At 38.7% G+C, this 19388-nt stretch overlaps 1 long non-coding RNA gene across 4 annotated transcripts; it reads left to right on the top strand.

Moving 5' to 3' along the window:
* Positions 1–1808: 1808 nt before the first annotated feature.
* Positions 1809–7164, top strand: LOC149200324 (uncharacterized). 4 transcript variants are annotated; one of them, XR_016253822.1, is made up of 3 exons: positions 1809–2218; positions 6465–6644; positions 6924–7164. It is a non-coding gene; the product is annotated as an uncharacterized LOC149200324 (long non-coding RNA). The 4 variants fall into 4 exon arrangements; XR_016253821.1 differs by lacking the exon at positions 1809–2218 and adding an exon at positions 5691–6369; XR_016253824.1 differs by lacking the exon at positions 1809–2218 and adding an exon at positions 5691–6369 and having other exon boundaries at positions 6939–7164.
* The last annotated feature ends 12224 nt before the right edge of the window (positions 7165–19388 follow it).

Below are 19388 nucleotides of genomic sequence, written 5' to 3' on the forward strand. Positions count from 1 at the left end.
TCCAGAGAAATCTGACTAAAGAAAAAGGTTTAAATTGGTACAGTAGAGTCTGAGATTTATATGAGCAAGTGTTTAAACCTCCATACCACTGAAAATATACAACAATAAATAGAGGGAATGATCTCGCGACCCTTAAATTGATCTTCTAAATAAGCATTCCTGTGAATGATTTAACTTCAGGGCCGTGAAAATATTTACGTACTCTCAAGCCTCCTGTCTTGAATGTCATTTCTGCGGTTCATCTTTCTTTAACGGCACAATACACTTATTTTCCTCTGCAATTTATGAAAATTCTAGCAAGAAACCACAAAAATCCATTAGTTAATCCTGCTCAACACGTGGCCATACTGTCCCTGGAAAAATCCGAGCAGGAAATTACAGAGGAGACACAGGCAAACCTGGGATAAAAAAACAATTTATAATCATTTTTTCAATATTAAACAAGAAATGCGTAATAGGAAAGAAGAAAGAAGAAGACAAATAGGAAAGAAAATTGGAAAAGGAATAAGAGCACTAAAGAAAAGGAATTGCAAGGGGCTTCGACACAAAAAAGAAGCCAAAAAACTCCAATGCTCATTCCGGAAGAAAACGAGATTGCAGAACGCTGGTGATCAAACCCTACGAGCTCTCCCACAAATTCATCTCTACAGGAGCTGCCGAGATCCTTGCTTTGGAGCCAATTTGTAAATATTGGAAAGATTTTACACCCAACCTCCCTGAATTCCATAGGGGTTTTTAGGGTGTTTTCGGCATAGTGCTTGTCTAAATATTCTGCAATTTCATCAGAGTCTTGGATCCATGTTTCCCATCTCTAAACCCTGCGCTTGTGTTTATACCTGTTAACATTTTTTATGAAAAAGGAGAAAACTGAACTTAAATGATGATTCATTTCGAAATGTAAAGAGGTCATGCATGAAGCTGCCATTACTGAAAAAAATAATGATTCACTTCAAAATGTGAAGAGCTCCTGCATGAAGCTGCTATTGATGAACAATTTCGGTGCCTGATAAAGAAATAATTGCAAATTTGCAATATATTGTGGCCAAGACTCGAAACCTTGGAATAAGTGAAAACCTGTAATAAAAATGTGGTGAACAGTTAGGCAAATTACCACTAAACAATCCTAGTCATACTTTTTAATGTTTGTTCAATTGAGTTTCTACACAACATTGACGTGCACCCCTTCTGGTGATGTTTTTTGAGAGTTTATATTTATGCAGCAAGTCTGCAACATATTACTCACCATAAATCTATACAAAATAGATTAACATATTTTCTGATAGTGAAGGAGATATCAGCAAAGCGTTTACCTGTAACAACATAGACTCGTTTACTTGTAACAACGAAGACGATGGTTCTCGAGCTCTCCGCCGATAACAACCCTCCGCCCATAACAGCAATGAAGGCCATGTTCCGCCCGTAACTGAAGGATGAAGGCCATGACGAGTAACTGAATGAGGAAAACCGTGACGAATATCACAAAATGTACACAGATGTCAGTAGAGAGCACAGTAGTGGCCCTAAAAAACTGTCCACAGATGTCAGATGTACATTCTCGTCTGAAAGATACCAAGTGTCAATCTCACAAAAAAAACTACGAAAGTCTGACTCAAAGGAAAGCCTATCGGCCTAATAAATTATGCAGTAAAAAGCCTCCTAAAATATCTGGCGGTGTCGTTTTCACCCATTCATCTCGTAAGAAAAGGCAGCTGATGCATTGTCTATCAGTAAATGACAAATGTTACTATATTCTAAATCGCTGACATTACGCGCTCAGCCCCACGGAATAAGTTAAGAATCTTGTTCATTAATTTTAGACTCCTTGGGAAAACTTTGAAGTCCCAAACCTGGTACCGGGATATCAAGAAGCAAATTCCGTGGCTTCTGTTAAATTTCTCATATTCTGCCATTTTTGCCTCGATATTTGTTTGGCAGTGGTGAAGTAAATGCTACTCTATTTTCAATTGCTGCCATTGCGCGTTCAGCTCCACCGAATAAGTTTCTTTGGCCGTTGCGGTTAAGTAAAGCAGTTGTTTATAACGCAACTTTTTGAAAGCTTTTCCGATGGGTTTTCCCAGTCGAAATCCAGCAGAAATTTATTGAAATAGCAAATTTAATAGCTAATTTTTGCACAATGAAAACGTCCCATTATAGACAACTCCTTAAGTAAATGCTACTCTATTCTCAATCGCTGCCATTACGCGCTCAGCTCCACGGAGTAAGTTAAGAATCTTGTTCACTAATTTTTTATTCCTCGGAAAATTTTGAAGTACCAAATCCTGAACCAGGATATCAAGAAGCAAATTCCGCGGCGTCTAGTTAAATTTCTCATATTCTGCCATTTTTGCCTCGATATTTGTTTGGCGGTGGTTAAGTAATTGCTACTCTATTATCAATTGCTGCCATTACGCGTTCAGCTCCACGGAATAAGTTAAGAATCTTGTTCACTAATCTTTTATTCATCGGAAAATTTTGAAGTTCCAAACCCTGAACCAGGATATCAAGAAGCAAATTCGCGGCTTCTGGTTAAATTTCTCATATTCTCCCATTTTTGCCTCGATATTTGTTTGGTGGTGGTTAAGTAAATGCTACTCTATTCTCAATTGCTGCCATTACGCGCTCAGCTCCACGCAATAAGTTAATAATCTTGTTCGGTAATTTTTTATTCCTCGGAAAATTTTGAAGTTCCACACCCTGAACCAGGATATCAAGAAGCAAATTCCGCGGCTTCTGGTTAAATTTCTCATATTCTGCCATTTTTGCCTCGATATTTGTTTGGCGGTGGTTAAGTAAATGCTACTTTATTCTCAATTGCCGCCATTACGCGCTCAGCTCCACGGAATAAGTTAATAATCTTGTCCACTAATTTTTTATTCCTACGAAAATTTTGAAGTTCCAAACCCTGTACCAGGATATCAGGAAGCAAAATTCCGCGGATTCTGGTTAAATTTCTCATATTCTGTGCCTCGATAATGGTTAATTAAATGCTACTCTATTCTCAATCGCTGCCATTACGCGCTCAGCTCCACGGAAGGCAAGAGCTAACCAACCTGCTATCGAGCATTTAATGCACCCGATAGCGGACTCACCATACATACATGTCCATGCTTTTCCATCTTGCATCCATCGTTTCTCCGGGAGCTCGACAGTGCATGGCATCAAACTTTTTCCGGGAACGAGTGACCCACCACCTCAGAGCTGGCACCCACTGTGCTGGCGCATTTTCAAACGATCCCTCGTGCCAAACATTCATTTGCCCCATTCGCGCTCCCGGAACAGGTCCTCTACAACTCTCTCGAGCATTCGTTTCTCCTGCTCACGGTGCTGCAAAGCCTCGCAAGTCCGCTCACGGTGTTGAATCCCGGCAGGCTGTGCCCCAGGCGTAAGGGAAATTAGGCAAACCTTATTATTATAAATTAGGCAAAGGACTGCCTGTGATAGAGAAGATGATTAACTGCTGCACGCTCTGCATGGCACACTAAATTATTTTAAGCAAAGTTCATGTTTCTCTTGTTTCTGCTAATTGCAACAGTTTAGCCTATTTTTAAACAAGTTCATCTTTTTGTGGTCCCTTTTTTCTGCTAAATTCTAACAATTTAGCACATTAAACCTTTAAATGAGCAGAAAAACACTGGAACAAAGTGCCATGATCATTTGATGAAGTTGGCCTAGAACCATGAGTTGCAAGTCTGAAACCGTGACTTGGCTTAAAATAAAAACAGTAATACCACACTTGTTTTACTCTTACAGACAATCATTACAAACTCACTGTGACATTTTTTTGGGTTCAAAAACCATGGCTTTCATTCCACTTTACAAAATTTCCAGAAAATCATTACAACTTCATTATAACATTTTTTTTATTGAAAGATTATGTTTTTTATTCCATTTCCCAAAAAAGTTATTAATCTTTATAAAATTTGAATTTCATTTATAATATTATCATTTATAACTAATGTAGATTATAAATGGCTTGGAACAAATAGTATTGGAGGAAAGAATTTCCTAGTTCTCATTCTCCAGGTTTAGATATGAATATGGCAGCATTTTTCTTGTCCTTGGGAGACCTAGTGTATGTTTAGGTGTTGAAGCAATCTTACCAGATTTAAATCAAACCACCTGTATATTTGATGATGTAGCACGCCTAGAAAACATATCTACATCAGGTTCTATACACAGTTGGAGAAGATAACTCTCATCAGTTGGATGTGTAAAAACAACCACAAATTTTGTTTTAACTGTTTTAACAGCAACATGAAAGCTTTATTCTCATGCAAAAATCAAGCTGCATACACTTCTGGTGTTAAGTGTGAATGGACTTCTTCAACAAGGCACACCAAATATTACCTCTTTGCCAACATCCAAAATGTAAAAAAAAATGATGGTTAAACCATGAACCAACTCAATAATGCCATAGCTGTAGCAGTTTCATATTTTGCACAGTGGTTCTAGGCACATTCTCTTAAATCATTTCCAATGAGAATAGTAGTACCCGCTTATGCACAGGCAGCAGCAAAAGTCAATGTTGCAGTAACCTGCAATAGTGAATTTTCAGATGAGTTTTTTATGAGAGAATCAGTAAATCCTGCAGGCATAATGGATCCACTGCCTCGTTCAGTAAATTTCTCCTTACCCCATCAGCTACAACAAAAAAACTGACAACAAGAGAATTTCGTAGACTGGGCTTTACAAGCAATGCATATCCATCAATTATTGCCAGTGATAAGCTCCACAAGAAGGGGCATTGGCTTGTAGGTGGTATGGTTAATTTTTCTGTTGTTTACAGACATCTGGGGGGGCACACATTTGGGAGAGTGTTTGTTGTTGCAGCAACATTAAGAACTTAAACCTTAAACTATGTATAGACAAAAATATGATTGGGTATTTCCAATTGGAAGTATGGTGCATCTAAATCAATGATATGGATGTTTTTGTTGTTCCTGAAGGGGCTGCCCTTAATATTGCATATCAACATATGTCCAAGATCCCTAAAAAAAACATGCTAATATAGAAATGGACTCTAGACAATCTAGGTAACCTTTAGCTTAGCTCTAATATGTCTTCCATATCAAAACTTCCAGTGGACATTATTACCCCGAAAAGGTAATTGGCTTGATGCAGAAAGCTTTATTCTCATGGAAAAATCAAGCTGCATACACTTCTGGTGTTAAGTGTGAATGGACTTCTTCAACAAGGCACACCAAATATTACCTCTTTGCCAACATCCAAAATGTAAGAAAAAAAAATGATGGTGAAACCATGAACCAACTCAAGAATTCCATAGCTGTAGCAGTTTCATATTTTGCACAGTGGTTCTGGGCACATTCTCTTAAATCATTTCCAATGAGAATAGTAGTACCCGCTTATGCACAGGCAGCAGCAAAAGTCAATGTTGCAGTAACCTGCAATAGTGAATTTTCAGATGAGTTTTTTATGAGAGAATTAGTAAATCCTGCAGGCATAATGGATCCACTGCCTAGTTCAGTAGATTTCTCCTTACCCCATCAGCTACAACAAAAATACTGACAACAATAGAATTTCGTAGACTATCCATATCCTTAGGGTGTTTGTTTGACAAAGCTCCCCCAGTCTGCAGTTTGCAGTAAAAAGTACCAAGTAACACCCCTGTTTTATCACATTGTCTTCACCATTTCTTACAAATGATGTAGTTGTGTTCTGCCTTGGCTGGACTGTATATATTGTTGCTATAAGTAGGTATCTATGTTATGATGAGCAGAAAAAGTGCCCAAGTGTAAGAATTGTTGCTATAAGTAGGTATCTATGTTATGATTTGTTGGCATTATATAAACCATTGCTCTTCATTCACGTTAGAAGAACAGACTGTCCTTTCATTTGAAGCAACCCTTCTTTGCATGTCAAATGTATCCTCTGACAGGCATTCGATTATTTCAAAGTCCATATCCTGATCACTCTCTTTCTGTAAATTCAGAGACCTAAGCACAGATAAATTAAGACGGGCAGGTCTTTTGTTTAAATGGTTTTTCAATCTACAATTTGTCTTTGAGAAACCAAGAGTACTCTTTGAATTTGCGAGAACTGGGTGAACAAAGTAATAAATTGAAAGGTTTATTGACATGCCCTCCTTTTATTGAACTACGCTCTTCATGTTGTAGCCCTTATGTGGTTAGGAAAATGCCCTCCAATAGGCACACATGTTCGATTTTTATCTTTCAATCACATAACCTGCAGAGGGTCTATTGAGAAAATTGTCAAATATCCAGCTTTCTAGTTGATGTTGATATTTGGAACCATATTGTGTAGTGTGCGTGTCAATTTCATGTCAGTGATGACTGCCTTTGGAGTATCAGGCCAAACTTTCTTATTGCACTTCTACTTCCCATGAAATGGGTATACTTCTAACTAGCAATTGCTGCTACTTTCTGTCATATATGAACTAATGCTAGGCTTGGGTATAGTTAATCATCTCATAATTTTGTTTGCAGATCACATGCAGCTAGTTGGTAAAAGTGCTTCACAAGACCAGAGGGTGCATCACAGATTCCGGCGGAGGAGGCAGGACTGGAGAATGGAGTCCCATGGGAGCAGACATTCTTTATTGTCTCGGAACAGTTGAGTGGGTTTTGCAGCACGCACATGGAGTTTTGGTGAATTCCAATTCCGAGGTGTGTGTACTGAATATATTCTGAACTGGTTTGGAAGTAGCATAATGATGGGCTTCTGATAAAACTAGAATATCATGTACCTAATCAAGATTGTAATTTATGTGGAACTTTTCGTTATGAAGTTCCCATGTATTGAGATGTCCTGTTTTTTCTTTTTGCTGTAAAAGATTTTCTAACTAGATATAAATATTTATTGGTCTAGGGCATTTGTGACGCTTGTAGTCAAGATTGATAAGGCCAGTTCTGAGTCTATTTTAATCACATAAAAATCTTATGCAGTCTACTTCTTTCCAGCAGGTTCAAGTGGGAGATAAATGTGTGGTAGAATATAAAGTAATAGGTGTATCGAACACTGTGGAGACATAAATGTGCCTCTTGGGACTTAAAACTCTGCATATGTGAGTAAGTTATGCTAGTGGAATGTATGCTAAAGGACTTTATAGTGACTTGAAGAAATGCCGGTAAGTGAAGTTACTGGATTGGAAATAGACCAGTAATCATGTCGTTTTAGACTTGCATATTTGCATGTCAGTACAGCCTTCTTAATGCATGTTCGTTTTTAATGCTGATTATAATCTAGGCTCTAGCCTATCAGATGACCTGTCTATTGTTCAGAGAAAGGACAAACTTTGAGCACTCATAATCAGCAACAAGTCTATCCAAATATTTGTATCTCTGGTCCAATTATATGTACCTCTAGATTGTGATTGAACATTTTATACCTCTAGGTCATTATGGGCCTGCAATGCCACCCATTTGTACTGAACCATGATCTTTATATTGTCTTAATATAAACTATTATGCTTTTTCTTCTGAAAAAAAGAAAAAAAAAATCGATAGACAAATTTATGCATGGGATTATATGCAGGCTACCGCATTCCTATGCCTGCAGCCTTCTTTGGAGAGTTAGTTTCTCATTTTAGTTGCAGGCGTACATTATTCAGACAATTCAGCAAAGGAGCTAAATTAAGATTGTCCATAGCCTGTCTAAATGCTACTTTGCACATGTAGTTGTATGAAGTTATACATGAAATAGCATTTTGTCTTTTAAATTGCGACTTTTCAGTACTTGTTAAGCTTTATGTCAAGTCATAACAAATTTGAGTGGGATGGCAAAATTGCGAATCTTCAAGTAGCTCTTGATCTACTTTAAGGAGTTTATAAAACTTATTAGAGCTCCATTAAAGAAAATTGTTGAAGGTCTTTCACCCAAATAGATTGGCAGATGTGAAGTGGCCCAACTAGTGGTAAAACAAGGTTATCTTTGCATTTATGATTTATTTAAGTTGGCTTCTTTTTTAGCACAATGGAAATGTAGCAAAGATTAATATCCACTGGGGTTCATGATTCCATGAATAAATAATCCCAATGTAGATGTCTTTTATTGCAAAGTGTTCATTGCTTGTTTTTATAGCCAAGAAGATTTTTTATTAAAAAAATCCTTCCCAGATTTCAAGTTTCAACAATAAAAGTTAAAATATGTTGCTTTTTACTTGATCCTAACACATCATTTGGATTAATAATTAGATGCTCCTCCCATTTGTTATCTACAGAGTATAAAAAATTCTTCAGAAAAGTTGCATGTTTTCTAGTATGTAACGATAAGTAATATATTGTTGTACTTCTCAAAATATGAATTCTAAGAGGATTCGTGAGCTTGTAGCAAAAAGAAGTAGTCCATAATAGAGTTTGCTGGACCTTAGGAACACTAATAAGTCAAAAACATAAAGTGTAGGCCCACAATGGAGCTCTCAACTTGCACAATAGATTGCATAGCAGAGTTGCAAGACTGATCAACACTTACAGAACCCCTAAGCCCCTCGACAAATTATGTAGGCATACATCAGAACCTGTAGGCTTGGAATGGTGCCCAGTAGTAATTATAAGGTCCTGTAAGTACTCAATAAAGTATACATTGCAACAGAGCCCACTAGCTTGCTAAAGAGTTTGTTGGACTGCTATTAGACCTTGAACGAAAGATGCCTTCCGAAGCATGTGCATTCATTCAAAATGTCTTTCTTCTGAGGCACTTTGTTCTAGTGTTTTTCTGCTCATTTAAAGGTTTACTGTGCTAAATTGTTAGAATTTAGGAAAAAAAGGGACCACAAAAAGATGAACTCGTTTAAAAATAGGCTAAACTGTTGCAATTAGCAGAAACACGAGAAACATGAACTTTGCTTAAAATAATTTAGTGTGCCATGCAGAGTGTGCAGCAGTTAATCAGTTTCTCTATCACGGGCAGTCCTTTGCCTAATTTATAATAATAGATTTGCCTAATTTACCTTACGCCTGGGGCACAGCCTGCCGGGATTCAACAGCATGAGCGGACCTGCAAGGCTTTGCAGCACCGTGAGCAGGAGAAACGAATGCTTGAGAGGGTTGCAGAGGACCTGTTCCGGGAGGGCGAATGGAGCAAATGAATGTTTGGTGCGAGGGATCGTTTGAAAATGCGCGAGCATTGGTTTGAAAATGCACCAGCACAGCGGGTGCCAACTCGGAGGTGGTGGGTCACCCGTTCCCGAAAAAGTTTGATGCGATGCACCATCGAGCTCCCGGAGAAATGATGGATGCGGATGGAAAGGCATAGGCATGTATGTATGGTGAGGTCGCTGTCGGGTGCATTACATGCCCGATAGCAGGCTAGTTAGCATTAAATGCCCGATAGCAGGCAAGAGCTAACTAGCTTGCTATCGGGCATTTAATGCACCCGATAGCGACCTCACCATACATACATGTCCATGCTTTTCCATCTTGCATCCATCATTTCTCCGGGAGCTCAACGGTGCATCGCATCAAACATTTTCCGGGAACGAGTGACCCACCACCTCCGAGCTAGCACCCGCTGGGCTGGCGCATTTTCAAACGATCCCTCGTGCCAAACATTCATTTGCTCCATTCACTCTCTCGTGAGCATGAGAAACGAATGCTCAAGAGGGTTGCAGAGGCCCTGTTCCGGGAGCGCGAATGGAGCAAATGAATGTTTGGCGCGAGGGATCGTTTGAAAATGCGCCAGCACAGCGGAGAAACGAATGCTCAAGAGGGTTGCAGAGGACCTGTTCCGGGAGCGCGAATGGAGCAAATGAATCTTTGGCGTGAGGGATCGTTTGAAAATGCGCCAGCTTTGGTTTGAAAATGCTGGCGCACAGCGGGTGCCAGCTCGGAGGTGGTGGGTCACTCGTTCCCGGAAAAAGTTTGATGCGATGCACCGTCTTGCTCCGGAGAAACGATGGATGCAAGATGGAAAAGCATGGACATGTATGTATGGTGAGGCCGCTATCGGGTGGGTCACTCGTTCCCGGAAAAAGTTTGATGCGATGCACCGTCTTGCTCCGGAGAAACGATGGATGCAAGATGGAAAAGCATGGACATGTATGTATGGTGAGGCCGCTATCGGGTGCATTAAATGCCCGATAGCAAGCTGGTTAGCTCTTGCCCCATACCATGCCCACGGTATCGCCATGCCCATCCTGGGGCAGTGAATGCGTTTGTGATTGGAGTGCCAACTACTGGAGGGCTTAGCTGTTGACTTTGACTGTGACAGAGGAAGGTTTTTATCCACCGATAAGCAGGTCCATTTAATGCTCTGTAATCTGCATTCTACAACATCAAATCTCTTACCATTATTTGGTAGCCCATTTCTCCAGAGGAGACGGGAGCATTGCTTGGTTTGTAAGCATGCAGGTGACTATTTCCAGAGCGAGAATGCCGCGCAGGTATAACAATCATGAGAACATTTCCTCCTGCACTCTTCGGTTTCTGTTTCCCCAACTGGATTTGGATTTTCACTCACATGATGGCTGGAGAAATGCTCAGGTCCCTCCAGTTCATACAAACCGAAAGAAGAGTTGCATGATGATGTGTCTTTAGAGTCAGCAAGGGACGGCAGGGCGCAGCTCCCAGATCCTTCGAAGCCATCAGCTTGAGCACAGGCCACACATTGACAACTTCTAGGAACTACCTTTGATCCTCCATTTTTTGTCGCAAGATCGCACGGAGGCACTCCTTGCCAACAGCCAGATCGAAGGTATGTGATATCCCAGATTAAACTGCGAAGAGGAAAGTTTTTATCCACCGATAAGCAGGTCCATTTAATGCTCTGTAATCTGCATTCTACAACATCAAATCTCTTACCATTATTTGGGAGCCCATTTCATAGCCTGAATGCTGCATTAAATAATCATACACAGAAGAAGAGGAGTAGAGAGAAATCTCTGCTGTATTAAAAAATCAGGCACAGAAGAAGAGGAGAAGAGAGAAATCTCTGCTGTATTGAAAATATCAGCTAATTATGGCTAAAAGTTTGTCCCTCCTTTTTGTATTGTTGTTTCTGCTAGCAGCTGGCGGTGGGAGTGAAACCTTCTCTTTTAAAAACTAAGGAATGCTGAGAGGTGGTGATATGGAAGACCATGCAAACTACAGAGCCCTTGCAGTGGCATCTAGTGATGGTATGTTCCAGTTGGTCTTCTTCAATACCACTCCCAGTGCATACGCCTTGGGAATTTCCATGGGATATTCCGGAGAAAAGGAAACCAAAAGAAACGTGTGGGCAGCTAACATGAATGATCTCGTAACAGAGAATTCCACTCTCCACCTCACCGATGACGGAAACCTGGTCATCTCCAGAGGAGACGGGAGCATTGCTTGGTTTGTAAGCATGCAGGTGACTGTTTCCAGAGCGAGAATGCCGCGCAGGTATAACAATCATGAGAACATTTCCTCCTGCACTCTTCGGTTTCTGTTTCCCCAACTGGATTTGGATTTTCACTCACATGATGGCTGGAGAAATGCTCAGGTCCCTCCAGTTCATACAAACCGAAAGAAGAGTTGCATGATGATGTGTCTTTAGAGTCAGCAAGGGACGGCAGGGCGCAGCTCCCAGATCCTTCGAAGCCATCAGCTTGAGCACAGGCCACACATTGACAACTTCTAGGAACAACCTTTGATCCTCCATTTTTTGTCGCAAGATCGCACTGAGGCACTCCTTGCCAGCAGCCAGATCGAAGGTATGTGATATCCCACTGATTAAACTGCGAGTAACTATATATTTTCAGCTCTCCATCAGACCCCACTCTCAGAAAGGACCGATTTGTATTAAATCCCGGTGTGTTCAAACTATAGAGAGCCGTGTTGGTTTCTTCAGAAGTGCTGGTTGCCAACGTCAGCTCGATCATGTGATGACACCCGTGCTTGCCTTCTGGATCGTTCCCGAAAGTTGCTCGGCCTACTGGTTTATTGCTGCTGTGCGTGATGGCATCGCTGTCCCTGCGACCCCTCTTGTGAAAGGGGAGAGTCCATTGCTCGGTAAGGTTGCTACCATACAGAACCAGTCCTCCGGCTTCATTTCAAGACAGTTAGGTCCCTCCGATCCATCCTTCTCCGATAATATAATTTGGGAATAGAAACCACAAATACGAAGATCTTGATAATATAATTTTGTTATTTTGCAAACTCTAATATTTTAAATGGATTCCGGCATTTTCTTTATAAAACAATTTTTTAGGGTGATTTCAATAATCAAAATTTATGACAATCTATATATATATTAAAAAAAAAAAAAAAAAACTGGTTAAATTTATAAATAACGCTGAAAGAAATTATTATTCTTTTAAAGGCATCCTCCACTCGCTCTTCAAATTAAGTGGTGATGGGACGGGGCTAAAAATAGATTCTCTAACCATGTCTCTTCAGAGTCTTAGACAAAAATGATGGAAAGTCCATTCATTACCATTTATAAAATAAAGCCTTGGAAAATTATATATATATATTCAAAATTATATATATATTTTCAATGTTGACCAATCCTAAATAAAATCAATAAAATAATCATAATCATGTGAACTATGAGTAAATTCATATAATTGTTTTCAAATCTATGTACTGGGGAGAAAATAATATTTGTAATGAATAAAATAACTAAACACTAAAACGTGTATTTTCAAAATTATAAATATGCCTAATGTACACGCCATTTGTATAAGGTTTGAAGCATTCTTTTAATTAACAAAGCATGTTTAAAAGAAAGTTGCAATGAAGGTTCAAACCATTCTTTTTTTTGTAAGCTTTGCGGTACCTTTTTATTAATTTTCTGAAATGAAACAGGTTACATCTATATATCCATGAGTTAGGTGCCCTCAACTTGCACAATGGGAAACTAGGTTTGTTGGCTGCCTAACTGCAAAATATGCCATCCATAAGCAAAAAAACATAAGTCTGTCCAGCCATGTAATAGAAACCTGAGAGTCTTTATACTTCTTATTCTCTAAATAGCTGCAAACATAATTGATAATAAGTCTATAACTATATAACAAAAGAATTCAAAAGGAAACCATCAGTGCATTGTCACTGTTCATCGTCAGCGGAATCCACCAGAGCGGGGTCATTCACTGTAGAACTAGGTAACTCAGAGTGATGTATTCATGATATGTGTTACTCGATCCTACTTAGCTTGCCACTCTATTACTGCAATTGGAACTGAATTTTCTGCAATTCTTTTGTAAAATCTGACTTCACCGAATGCCCCCAAGGGGCTACATGCATGTGCGAAGGAAATTGTTGCATAACTGTCGCTAGGATGCTCTTCATCATCCAAACTAGGCGCACAGTCTGCTTGTACTAAGTAACTCTCCCTCTAGTATTGCCTAGATCCGGGGCCATGGCTTGCCATTCATCCAAGTCCAGGTCGAAGTCTTCCATTGTCTGTCAGATTTCTTCCACTATCCAAAAATATATATAATTTCAATTTATTTATTTGTAAGGCGATTGTTTGAGGTCTGAGTTGCTTTGTAACTTCCACTTATATTAGTTACTAATTTTGTGTTTTTTATTTTATTTTATTTTTATTTTTTATTTTTTTCATGAATTATAGTTTTTTCTCGATATTTTCAATTTAAGATGACAAATTTTAAAGAGGAAAAAATAATTAAAAATAATATATATATATATATATATATATATATATATATATATATATATATATATATATATATATATATATATAAGAAAATCAACATTCTATTCATTCATCAGAAAATAAGTACATCGGTAGCAAAATGCAAGTAGTCTCACCCCGACCAGGTTTGTTGACTACCGCAAGCAACATATGACAGAGAAACAGAAAAGAAACTAAGGACACCGTCCACAACCTAGGAGGCTAGAAGCACTAGAAAACACATAAAACTAGGAGAACACCTGTAACCATGCTAGTCGTCTGACATAATTGAAGTTGGGTTGTCTGGGGCTATTCCAGGAGGAGGTAGAGGGCAGAAAGAGCATTGGACATGTTCTTCGAAGTGAGCCATCCAGGACTCCAACTTCTTCATCTTCTTCATTAGCAAATTCTGTCTGTGCCAGACCACCACAACTCGTTCTCGGACATGACATTGAAAGTAGTGCATTTTGTTTAGAGTAACTATGACTTTTTCATGTTCTTCCCAGCAGATCTGGTCTGTCATTTCCAACCACTCCAACATTGATTGAATCAGATTCCTACAATTCGATTAATCGTAGTTTTTTTTCTTGTTAATTTTTAATTTGACTTTTATTTTTTTCTCTACACTTTTCTATAATTGTATTTCCTTGAAAGCAACAACTATACAATAAAACTTCTATTTCAATTAATATTTAAATTAGTAAAAAGCAATTCTAAAAACAAGTGTAATATGGAGCTTTGTTGCTTAGTACATGTCTCTTACGTAAAAAGTAGTAAAAAGTAATTGATAGATACTTTAGATTAATTTAAATGGCTATAGAGTTAAAAACCTCTAAAACCATGTGCATATAAACTATGCTACATAATATTCATAAACCTCAATTTAAGGTAACCTTTGATTTATAACTTTCTTATGGTTAAATTGTTATACATTAATTGTACAAAATATGTTGTTGATGATGATGATGATGATGGTTAACATCCACTGAGACCAAATTGGTCTATTGAACCTACAATTTTCTTAATTTTTACTTGTCTGGCTCCTCGTCTTTCTTGGCGAGATTGGTGTTGTAGCTTTCTTTCTTTTCTCTACGGTCTTCCAACTTCCTTTGTCTTGCATCTCCTTCATCTCTTCTGGTTCTTGGGACATTGGTGTCTTAGCTTCGCGATCTATAGTCGGAGAAGAAGTTTGGTTTAGGAGATCTGCTTTGCTGTTAAATGAAGATTTATTTTCTGCGATATTCAAATCCTCATAACTGTTGATTTGTTGGGGCGGGCTTTCTCCTTGCTTGCTTTGAGGGTTGTTTCCTTCTTCCTTGATTTCTTGTGACTCAGAGTTTTCTCTAGAATATTCTTCTTTGATGACAGTGTAGTGTTCTTTTTGTGCTCCTTTCCACCATGTAGATCTGTGGTGGTTTTTTCTAGCAAAATTTTTCTCAGAGGCTTTTGGGCAATTTTTGGCTAGATGCCCCGTCTCAAAGCACGATCGACATCTGAAGAGGACACTTTCATAATCAAGCTTCTGGTTCCACACATAGTCTTTACTTGTTAGGTTTATTTCAGCTGGGAATCCGGCGTTGAAATCCATTTCCACACAGATGCGTGCATAGGTGGTTCTGGCATATTCCTCTGTTTCTGGGCACCTGCAGTAAAATTTCCCAATTGCATTTCCGATGGCTTTTAGCGAGGAGAGATTCCAGAGATGCAAGGGTAGGCTTGGCAATCTCACCCAAACTGGTGCTGAGGTTATCACTGCTGTAGAGGGATCGAATGATGGGTTACATGGCTTCATGAATAGGCCTGATTTTTCCCAAAACCAAGGGCCGGAATCTAGAATACATTGTCTGCTTTCAGGATTTTCAAAATCTACTATAAAGAAACCTCTAGCACAGGGGTAGATATTAATTTCATCAGAAATGATAGGCTTCCATACCTCCGAGATCCAATTGTGGAGTGCTATCAGCCGCGGCCAAAAACCATTGAACCGGCAAATTAGGGCACTTTTGGAGAACTTCAAAGCTTCATCGAGTGAGTCCTGGACCACTTGGATAGTGGGAGCTGGGGCTTCACTCACGATATGGGCAGGAGATTGCCCTCCAGAGGCGGATGAGCCACCCGTTATTTTTGCGAAGCTCGGAGCCATATTTTACGCAGATCTGCACCAGATCTATACCGCAGATCTATACCGAAAGCTAAAGAAAGATCTCTTCCCAATCGTGGGAGAAGGTATTAATTTAATTTAGGATTTTTTTTCATCATAACTATACCGAAAGCCGAGCAAGAATTTGCAGATCTATATCGAAAGCCAAACCGCAGATCTGAAGAGATACGAACGTCCCACTCAACCGCAGATACTGAAGAGATATGAACCACATTGTAATCATAAACCATAGTTTAAGATATCGAGATATAAAGTATGTTGCATAGTAATCATAAACCCCAATTTAAAGTAGCCTTGGGATTTATAATTTTTCTTATGGTTAAATTGTTATATATTAATTGTACAACATATGTTACATGATAATCATAAACCCTAGTTTAAGGTAGACTTGAAATTTATACCTTTCCTAATTATTGTTGAATAAAATAAGAATATGAAGTTTTTTATTCATTGACTAAGATTTGGATTAATTTAAATTGTTATAGAGTTACAGACCTCCAAAACCATATAAAAATGGAAGCCTATTAACATTACCCTTGTATATATTATGAAAAGTTTAGGTTGAATAATGTGAGGTTTGCACTAGCTAAAGTACTATAAGGGTGAGTCCATTATGCACTTTACAAGGATTTCATTAGTATAACTTTCAAACTAAAGTTAGACTTATAGGATTAAGACAAGTATGTAACTTGTAAAGGTTTTATTGGTATAATTTCTAATTAAGTATATATATATATATATATATATATATATATATATATATATATATATGATTGATTATTTATTCAATATGAATTTGAATTGTTAAAGATTTTTAAACTATTTGATAAGAGTGAAAATTTACTCAAATTTCATTAAAAAAACATTATTATTTAATACTAAATAATAAATAGATTTTAAGTAATTGAAATAGATTTACAAATAAATATATGTGATTTAAATATCCAAATTAACATTTATCTAATAATCTATTAGTTAACAAATGTCTCTCCTTCTTAAGTAATTTTGATAGAATCCACAAATATGAGGATCTCGATAATATAATTTTGTTATTTTGCAAATTCTAATATTTTAAATGCATTCCCACATTTTCTTTATAAAACAACTTTTTATGGTAATTTCAATAATCAAAATTTATAACAATCTATAAAGAAATTCGCTAAATTTATAAATAAAGCTCAAAGAAATTAATATTCTTTTAAAGGCATCCTCCACTTGCTCTTCAAATCATTAAGTGGTGATGGGACGGGGCTAAAAATAGATTCTCGAACCATGTCTCACTCCACAGTGTTAGAGAAAAATGATGGAAAGTCCATTCATTACTATTTATAAGATAAAGCCTTGGAAAATTATATATATATGTATACACATTTTTTACGTTGACCAATCCTAAATAAAATCATAATCATGTGAACCATGAGTAAATTTATATAATTGTTTTCAAATCAATGTAATTGTTTTCGTAATGAATAAAATAACTAAACGTTAAAACATGTATTTTCAAAATTACAAATAAGCATAATGTACACGCCATTTGTATAAGGTTCCAAGCATTCTTTTAATTAACAAAGCATGTTTAAAAAAAAAAGTCACAATGAAAGTTCAAACCATTCTTTTATTTTTTTTGTAAGCTTGGTGGTACCTTTCTATTAATTTTTTGAAATAAAGCAGGTTACATCCATATATCCATGGGTTAGGTGGCCTCAACCTGCCTAGTGGAAAACTAGGTTTGTTGGTTACATAACTGCAAAATATACCATCCATAAGCCAAAAAACATAAGTCTGTCCAACCATGCAATATAAACCTGAGAGTCTTTATACCTCTTATTCTCTAAATAATTACAAACATAACTGACAATAAGTCTATAGCTATATAATAAAAGCATTCAGAAGGAAACCATGGGTGCACTTTCATTATTCATCGCCAATAGAATCCACCGAAGTGGGGTCCTTCAGTGTAGAACCAGGCAACTCTGAGTGAGATATGCATGATATGTGTTACTCGATCTTGCCGCGCCTACCACTCTGCTACTGCAGTTGGAACTAAATTTTATGCAATTCTTTGGTAAAATCTGACTTCACCAAATACCCTCGAGGGGTTGCATGCATGTCCGGAGGAAATTGTTCCATAACTTTTGCTAGGATGCTCTTCATCATCCAAAATAGGCGCACAGTCTGCTTGTACTGAGTAACTCTCCCTCTAGTATTTCCTAGATCTGGGGCCACTGCTTGTCATTCATCCAGGTCCACATCAAAGTCTTCCATTGTCAGTCGAATTTCTTCTTCCCACTCTCCTATTAGTTGTCTAACTGAGTTGGAGCTACTTGCATGCTCAACTTGTGCTGCTTCATCAATAATGTGTGAGGTTTTCTTACGCCCATGTCCTGTCCCTACTGCCCCCCCAGAGGAGCTAGGTTGGCTTCCTGGAGCCAGGACCACCTTTATCTGCCTCCCCCGACCATGGTTTCCTCCTCCATTGTTCTTTATCCCTTTTGCTCAAGCCATTTTGTTGACTTTGTTTGTCAAGTGCTCTTCGCTTTCCTCTACTCTAAGCTTTTCTACTACCCAGGGCTACAGGTTGGGTGCTCGACTCTGCCAACGGTCTCTCCCCCGCTACAGACCTGCTTCAAATTCAAACACGATCCAAGTAAGGAATCCCCTCCATTATCTGTGATTAAATGAGTTCCAACACATTATTCTAATGCCATCTTGATTGCATGCCTTCCTCTGCCCATTACAGAGTTTAAACAAACAATGCAAATCCATACGAACTATCTCGATGCCATCAATACTATAGCTACAATTTCCAGCGTTAATCAATTGCATCAACCACACACAATTACAAGGAATGAAGTGGGTTTCGAGCTAGCCGCAGGTCTGAGCTCGTCACCCTTCAAACCCTTTGTTAGGCGACCCCTTACAAAAATCTCACACAGTGGGATTCAGGCCTGCTATGTCCATAGTCGACTTCAAATGCTCGACATCACTCCACACCCTCCACCGAAACTTGAGATGAATACCCTTCGAGCCAAGGATCCCAACCTAGGAAATTCGAGACCACAAGGCAAGATTGACTCGAGATTTTACAGACTAGGCTTCTCTGCCTTCCCCCCTCTCCCACCAAATTGTATATCTAGTATTTCTTGAGCCACTGGCTCTCCCTTCACCAACGTAGTTTTAACCCCACCCCGCCCCCAATCTCTGCACATCCAACCCCCTGTCCACTCTTCCAGCCCCAGGGGTAAGGGACTTTCACCAACCCTACCCTCGACTTCTTCTACCATGCATGCACCCATAAGAGACAGACCGATTCCAAATTCCACAGACACAGGAACAAGCAATACAATGGACACTGACCTAACCCAGAGACCTGCGAGGCCATGCCTCTAACCCCTTCAAAACTTATCACCCTACAACCCAGACACTGGAAATTCCTAGGATGCACTACCGAGTTTTGTGATTATCGATTGCCTCTAGCTAACCCGAGTTCCCTTCGCTCTCTCGTTCCACAGACTCATTATCACCCACATTGCTCTCCTCAACATATGAAACAAGGTTTGTCTCTCTCCAAATGTCCCTAACACGCTATTGTCGCCATGCAATAACTCTCACATGCTTGCCACCACTGCTCCAAGTGCTGGCTGCATGTTGAAGG

Source organism: Pinus tabuliformis, chromosome 2_1, assembly GCF_031772625.1.
Source record: "Pinus tabuliformis cultivar Carrire ecotype Pingquan chromosome 2_1, CPIR1, whole genome shotgun sequence".
Taxonomy (NCBI): domain Eukaryota; kingdom Viridiplantae; phylum Streptophyta; class Pinopsida; order Pinales; family Pinaceae; genus Pinus; species Pinus tabuliformis.